This window comes from Asparagus officinalis, chromosome 10 (genome assembly GCF_001876935.1).
Source record: "Asparagus officinalis chromosome 10, Aspof.V1, whole genome shotgun sequence".
In the NCBI taxonomy this organism is placed as follows: Eukaryota; Viridiplantae; Streptophyta; class Magnoliopsida; order Asparagales; family Asparagaceae; genus Asparagus; species Asparagus officinalis.
The window spans coordinates 13,910,332-13,918,767 of record NC_033803.1 but is presented as its reverse complement, the minus strand read 5'-3'; positions in this window follow the sequence as shown (position 1 = coordinate 13,918,767).

The window sequence follows — 8,436 nt, the reverse complement described above, 5'->3', positions numbered from 1 at the left end:
TTTTATGATAACTCTAAATAAATTTTTTAAGAAATGATTTTCAAAGTAGTATACTTTATTTAAGCCTTAACTTGGATTTTTATTTAAAATAATGAAATTTTTGCATGCTTAACTTAGAGTTGAAAATATTTTTTTTCAAGTTATCTTGATTTACACAATTTTTTTAAGACTATATATACTTACACATATGTATATTAAAAAAAAAAACTAACCTTATAAAAGAAGAGTGCGAAAAATGGGCACCACCCAAAAAAAATAAATAAATAAAAACTCTTAAATTCAAGGTGATTCTATCTTATAAAGCCTAAGTTGACTGAGCAATTAAGCCCAAGGAGTATCTCTATACTTAATGACCTAAGCCCAATTGGGTTGGGATTCATTGGCCCAAAACTCGTTAAATGGTCACTTAGAAAGCCCGTTAAAATAGAAAACAATCACCAAGAATTAGAGAGTGGAAAAAATATACATATATATAACACTAACAATTGTTTTTATATATTGTTGTTTTGTATATATGGTCTTGAAAAACAATTTTTGATCAAGAGACTTGAAAGTTATTTAAAACAAAGAGTTGGCATGTTCTTTTCAAAACTTTTTAATTAAATTTCTAAGATTTGACTTGGTTTTGTATTGCTATAATGAAAAAGATTTTCTAGGGGATTTACATTGGAGTTATATATAAAAACGTTTTCTTGATTATTAACTAGCTTCAATTAGAATGTTTAAATATATCAAGGAAAATCTGTTATTTACTGACTTATTTAACTTGGCAAGTTGACCGAATTTTGTGGGTATATTCACTGCAAACCCTCACGAGACTACAACTCGTCCACTAGGGTAACCTAGGGGTTTAAAGGCTTGTTGTATGCGCTAAATACAACCGCGATTCCTGCGAAAGTGAGTTAGGATTTTCTTTTTATTTTCTTTGCTAGAGGACTAGCAAAAGTTTAGGTGTGGGGGTATTTGATAATCACATTTTATTACAGTTTTATACCCTCATTATCTATTTTATATGAATAAATATACCACTAATAACTGTTTTTATGTTTAATTGCAGGTTAATGAAGAATAAATCTCAAATTCCCATCTCTCAACAAAAAGCCCATGATTAAATGAAGAAATGAAGCCAATTGGAAAATCAATTTCCAAATTATCCAAAAGCCCAAGCTAAGAAAAAGAAGAAAAGCCCAAGAAATGCCAAAGCCCAAAATAAATACATGAAGAAATTAAGAAGCCCAAAAGCCCAAGCAAAAGCCCAAAATCCAAGTCCAAAAGCCAATAGAAGAGGAACTCTGCGGACAGCAAAAGGAGAAGGGCAGGCATCGATGCCTGCATCGATGGCGGCATCGATGCCTGCATCGATACCGACATCGATGCCTGCATCGATGCCTGTATCGATGCCTGCATCGATACGCTGGGCAGTCTGTTACGAATCTAAGGCTGAAATTTGTTGTTTTTGGATAAGATTTCAATCCAATGGCTCTCATTCACTGATGTTTACTATAAATAGGGGTAGAGAGTGAGGGGTTAGAGGTGTGAAAATTTTGTAAACTCCTTTTGGAGAGGAGGGCTACTCTTAATTGAGAAGGCCTTCCAAAAATTGTAACTTTAGTTGCAATTAATAATAATAATTTTTTCACCACTTTAAATATTTCTTCTCTTTGTTGGATGATGAAGATGGAGATGAAGAATTATTTAGAGGTTTGCATTTTCTTTCCTTTTTCTCTTTTATTTCCTTTTTATTGCTTAGTAGTGTAGATTTATTTCTATGCTTGTAGTTTAGATTTTATTTTCTTGTTAAATAGCCAAGAGGCTAGAACCCTCTTTCCTTAGATTTATTTCATGCTTATAGAATAGATTTAATTTCTTGCATTTAATTCTTGCCATTTTATTTTGTAGTTTAGATTTTGCACTTTATTTTGTAGTTAGATTTTAATTTCTTATACTATTCACCTTGAGGCTAGAACCCTCTTGGGTTTAGTTTTTCTTTTTGTTTATTTTTATTTTGTTTGATTCGCCTTTAGGCTAGAACCCTCTAGGGAATCATCCTTTTCTAAGAAGTGGGTTCAATTGTAGATTACCCATATCTATAATTGAATCCACCATCTTTAATTTCTTGCATTTTCTTTTATTCTTGAATTTTATTCTTCATTCTTGATTTTTTTATTTTTGTTTCTTGATTTTATTCATTTTTCCTTCTCACCTTATTGATCATACTCAAATCCACTCTCACTTACACTTTGCACTTATTCACACACCAATTTCATTCTCTCTATCTCTCCACAATCACATTCACTCATCACTCCTACACATCCACTTATCACTCTTATTTGTCACGCACACAACACAAGAACCGATTTCATATTTTCTCCTACAAAACACCTTCCTCGTGGGATCGATATCTTAAATACTATAACTTGACACGGTTGTGCACTTGCAACCTTTTTGGTACATGTTTATGCCGCATCAGAGCTCATAGATAGGGGGAGCACCTATCTATAAGCTATCTTTATTTTTTGCTCTTATATAATGGTTGATTGTCATCATCAAAAAGGGGGAGATTGTTAGCCCTTATGTTTTGATGATGTTTTACAACCACCATTATCGGTACTAATGGCTTATTGAGTACAAATATAGTGAATTCATATATCAAGCTTGTTAGTGCCACAAATGGAGGATTGGATGGAATATGCGCTACAACAATAATATCCAAAGGAGGAGGAGGCATAGTGATGAAGCAACGTTATTTCAAGAACAACAAATTCAAATAGAAGATTCATCCAACTCAAGCTATATCAAGACTCAAGAATTGCATTCTATATGAGGATATTAGCTAGTCTTTATTTTTCTCTCTAATGCTAGAATGTAGGCAAAGAGTTATTGATTTTACTTGAAGCTATTGGGATATCACACACACGTTTTCATACTTATGTTTTTAAGCGTTTTTTCATAAAATACTATTTTTCACAAGTATGAGGACCTATCTGCAAAATTCTTTTTCCAAACAGTTTGTTTTTAATATTAAAAACTGCTTGTTTTCTCAGTTTCGGATCTGGATCGCGGTCGACCACAAATTTCGTCGGTCGACCGCCAAGTTTTTCAAACGGTAATTTCAGTCCTTTTTCGGCGCCGCTCAGTATAGATCTTAGTGACGATTGTTTCCAGATTTTGGGGGATTAAGGGTATGGGTTTAAACAGCTGGTTTCTTCTATTTAAACTCAACCTCTTCTTCTTCCTCAGTGTCCCCAGCTTTTGCAAAAACCAGAGACGTTGTTTTTACTGAGCAAAATTTTCAAACCTGTTCTTTCTGAGTTCTTGTGTGTTTCACTTCCCAGCTTCAGTGTGCTCTTTCTCTTTGCCATAGGGACGTTGTAAAGAGAGTCTTACACCATTTCTACTATCTTTAGAGTGTGATCTTGTGTAGATCAATTGTGAGGGAGTGTGATCTAGTGAGATCAACTGTGTAGTGTGAGATTGTGAGGGGATCGCTGTGTAGACGAAGTTCCGGCTTCCAAACCGGGTTGTGTAGTGGATTTCTCCTCGAGAGTGGGGAGCGGGGACGTAGGTCAGCGGACCGAACCTCGTTAACACATCACGCGTCACAGGATAACGATTCCTAACCCTATCTCCTCTATTTTGATTGCATTAGAATATTGTGGTTTGCTTGTCTTAATTTTATTGCATAAATATAGCCTCTTGACCCTAATCACCCCCCCTCTAGGGTCCAACAAACTAAACAGAAGAAATGAATTTTTTTTGGAAATATGACACACCCACATGGGTGCGTCAGGTTTTTTGATTTTATTTTCTCAATTTCTCAGCAAACCAAATAGCCCCTTATAATATTAGTTCAAAAGAACAAATGTTTTGAAGATTTTGAAAAATGCGTACAGAAGATAAAATCATAATATACATATATAATTCCTATATAAAAATGTATATACATATAATTAGCACCCGAGTAATCTTATGGTAGTAGTTTCTATTTCTCATGAATATTTTTGAACTTCGACATAAATATGCTAGAGTATTTTTAAAGGAGTTTAAGGAGTTTTCATAGCTAACTTATAATCATGATAAAACTTGTATGAAAACACAAACAAAATGAATGAGGGTGGTACCATCTGAGTTCCTATTTTTAAAGAGTCAAACTAACAAATACATCCAAAATGGTTCTGTGTTTGCTTAGCGGGTGTTTGGTTTAATAGTGAGCAATAATAGGAATATGATTTGGGTGTTTTTTTATGGATTCCTAGCTAATCCATAAAAAACTTTAAGACAAGTTTATGTTGTCATGAAATCTTTTTTTCCTTTATATGTTTGTTTCATAACATGAAAAAAATAGAATCCAACTTTATAGAAATCTTCCAATTTCTATTCTTTAATTTGGTTTGGAATGAGAATAGGATTCAGTTTCATAATAATATAGGGTTTGTGAAGAAACGAAATCTAAAAAAAGAGAGGGAGAAGAGTATGAGTGTGTCAGCTTTTTACTCCAAATCCTCCAAAATCAATAGGATTTAGGTTTTCATAAAAACCCCACACTTTTACAACTTTATAAATTTCAAAATTTATAAATTTGTTGTGAACCAAACTTAGGGGGGTTAATGGTTTGGATAAATTAGGACCAAGTGGGAAAATAGTTCCAATGGAACAATTTTACCCCTTTGGGATAATTTGAGTAGGGTAAAATGAGATAAAGTGGGATAATGAGATAATTTGAGCCTTTGATTTGATAATTTATGTGGGATAATTTATGATGTGGTACCTTATTAAAATATAATTTTATCTATTAATTACTTCTAAATTAACTTATCTAATTGGTTTAGTATATTACTAATATAAATATTACTTTATATTAAAATATAATATATTGTATTATACTTACAAATTACTATTATTAATTATTATATTGTATTATATTATATTATATTAGCATGCTATACTATATATAATAATTAATATAATATAATATCAATATATTTAATATAATATATTAATAATATAATATTTAATATAATACATTATTTTATTTATAAAAATATATAATATGTTATACAATAATTACTAATTAACATTATATTAGTATGCTACATTATATAATAATTAATATAATATATGAATAATATATATAATATAATACTTTAATAATATATTATTTAATTTAATATATTATAATATAGTATCATAGGATATAATGTACTTTATAAAATATTATAATATTTTACTTTATTCAATGTAATATTTTAAAATTTTATATTAAAATTAAAATATAATATAACATATATATATTACATGATAATTACAATAATATATATTAAAAGGTATCATGTTATAGTATAATATATTACATAATAGTATTAATATATATTATTAAAATATTAATATATGTTATTATATAATATTATTAAAATGTTAATATATGTTATATTTTATATTTTATGAGTGGTGTTAGGGGCACACCCCAAACCACACTCCCTCTCCCATTCGCTACAGTACTCCGGGCCCCACATGAGTTTTTAAAATTTAAAAACTCATGTGAGGCCCGGAGTACTGTAGCGAATAGGAGAGGGGGTGTGGTTGGAGGTGTGGTTTAAGGTGTGCCCTTATCATTTCTTATTTTATATATCATGTCGTATATTTATAATATAATTAGCATGTATTAGTTCAGTAATACAAAAATATTTTAAAATTATCCCAATTGCCTTCAAAGTGGAACAATATTATTCTAATATGATGGATGGGGTAAATTTTTACTATTAGAACAAAATTTTTGTATATGAGTGGGGTAATTTTATCCCAATACGTTATACTATAATTACTAATTAATATTATATAATAATATATTACATAATACTATTAATATATGTTATTAAAATATTATATATATGTTATTAAAATATTAATATATATTATTATATAATATTATTAAGATATGTTATTAAATTATGTTATTAAAATATTAATATATGTTATATTTTATATATCATGTCATATATTTATAATATAATTAGCATGTATTAGTTAAGTAATACAAAAATATTTTAAAATTATCCCAATTTCCTTCAAAGTGAAACAACATTGTTCCAATATGGAGGATGAGGTAAATTTTTACTATTGGAACAAATTTTTTATATATGAGTGGGATAATTTTATCCCAAGTGGTGTAATTATCTCACTAGTGTTCCAAAAAACGTATAACACAAAAAGGTATTATCCTTGTTCTATTGTCCCAATGAATAAGACTATAAAATAGAATCCCTAAAACTATCCCATTATCCCCCAAAATATCCTAACCAATAATCCCCCTTAAGGGGGTGTTAGTCAATTGAGACATTTTCATGCAAAATAGAATAATTGTTAAAGTGGAATAATATTTCGCTAGTGGGATATTTTAGTGGGATAACTAGGAACAATTTTGTGAAGCGGGATATTTTGATAAAATAACGTGGGATAAATTTTTATAATCATGAAGTATATATTTATGTATTTTGAAGATATAAATACTATTTATGTATTTTAAACTTACTACTATTAATTGATAATTGCTTACAAGAATGTTCGTTACTATTAAATAACTTTTGGTTAGACTATAAGATATTAACAATTATTAATGAGTTTAACAAATAAGTAAAGAAAAAAAATAAAAAAAAATAAAATAAATACGAGTTCTAGTTTTTTACCACATAGTTCCAAGCTAAAACTTGGAATAATTTGAGAGACTAGAACTCTCATTTTTGTATAGAAAAATAAAAAAAGTGGGATAATTTTGTACAATTATCCCAATTCTAGTTTTGTTAAAGTTCTGCTTGACTAACACTGTAAAATTTTATTCTAGTTTTAGTTCTATGTGACTAACACCTTAAAATTTTGTTCTAGATTTAGTTCTATGTGACTAACACCTTAAAATTTTATCCCACTGATTATCACAGTTCTAATTTTAAGTTCTAGGTGACTAACCCCCCTAAGGGGGTTTAGTCACCTAGAACTTAAAATTGGAACTAAGATAATATGTGGGATAAAATTTCAAGGTGTTAGTCATATAGAACTAAAACTAGAACAAAATTTTACAGTATTAGTCAAGTAGAACTCTAACAAAACTAGAATTGGGATAATGGTACAAAATTATCCCACTTTTTCTGTTTTTCTATACAAAAATAATAGTTCTAGTCTCTCAAATTATTCCAAGTTTTAGGTTGGAAGTAGGTGGTAAAAAACTAGAACTCATATTTATTTTGTTATTTTTTTATATTTATTTTTTTCTTTACTTCTTTCCTATTATGGTTATCACCATCATTAGAATAATAATTATCAATATCTCATAGTCTAATCAAAAGTTATTTAATAGTAAAGAACATTCTTGTAAGCAATTATCAATCAATAATAGTAAGTTTAAAATACATAAATAGTATTTATATCTTTAAAATGTATAAATATATATTTCATGATTATAAAAATTTATCCCACGTTATTTTATCAAAATACACCGCTTCACAAAATTGTTCTTATTTATCCCACTAAAATATCCCACTAGCGAAAATTTATTCCATTTTAATAATTATCTCATTTTGTATGAAAATATCCCAATTGACTAACACCCCCTAGAAATATGATTCATAAAGAATTCTTTATTTAAGATTTTGTCCCTGTCAAATCCTATTCCTATTCCTATTCTATAAGGGGCTGTTTGTTTCGTTTCCCCAAGAATCCAAAACCCATTTTCCTTTACTTTTTCACTTTCCTCCACTTTCCAAAACCCACTTTTCTTCACTTTCTCCACTTTCCTCCAATAATATTGTGACAACTCATCACACCACATTGTTGACCTTCTTGTTTTGATGATGTTTAACAAACAATTTATCACTAATGTTGTTTGTCTAGTATTTGTGTTTTTCTATGTATTGTAGACAAACAACGTCATTGGAGGTTGGATGGAATAGAGCTTCAACGATCATATCCAAAGGAGGTTGGCGGAATGTCGGTGAAGCCTTACAATTCAAAGTTAAAGATCAAGTTCAAGCTTCATCCGCGAGATTACCAAGTCAAGCTTATTGAAGATCAAGATCATTGCTTGGGTAATTTAGTTTAGGAATTTATATTATGTGTGTTAGTACTTTAAGCTCAATCATATACACACATACACGTTTTGGTTTTTGTATATATATAGTTATATATATACATATATGTTTTGGTTTGATAGTTTTCAAGTTTTACTATGAAATAATTGAATATAATTAGAAAACATATTTTTTGTTTCATATTCGTATGCATATATATGATTTCATCAATATCAATTTTAGTTAGTTAAATGAAATCATGTTTTAGTGCATTATATGTGTATTTTGATAAAATACTACATTCATCGTTTATAGACTTCATAACAATAGTTTACATCTTTCTTCAAGTCTATAAAATCATTTTGTAAAGTTTCAAAAG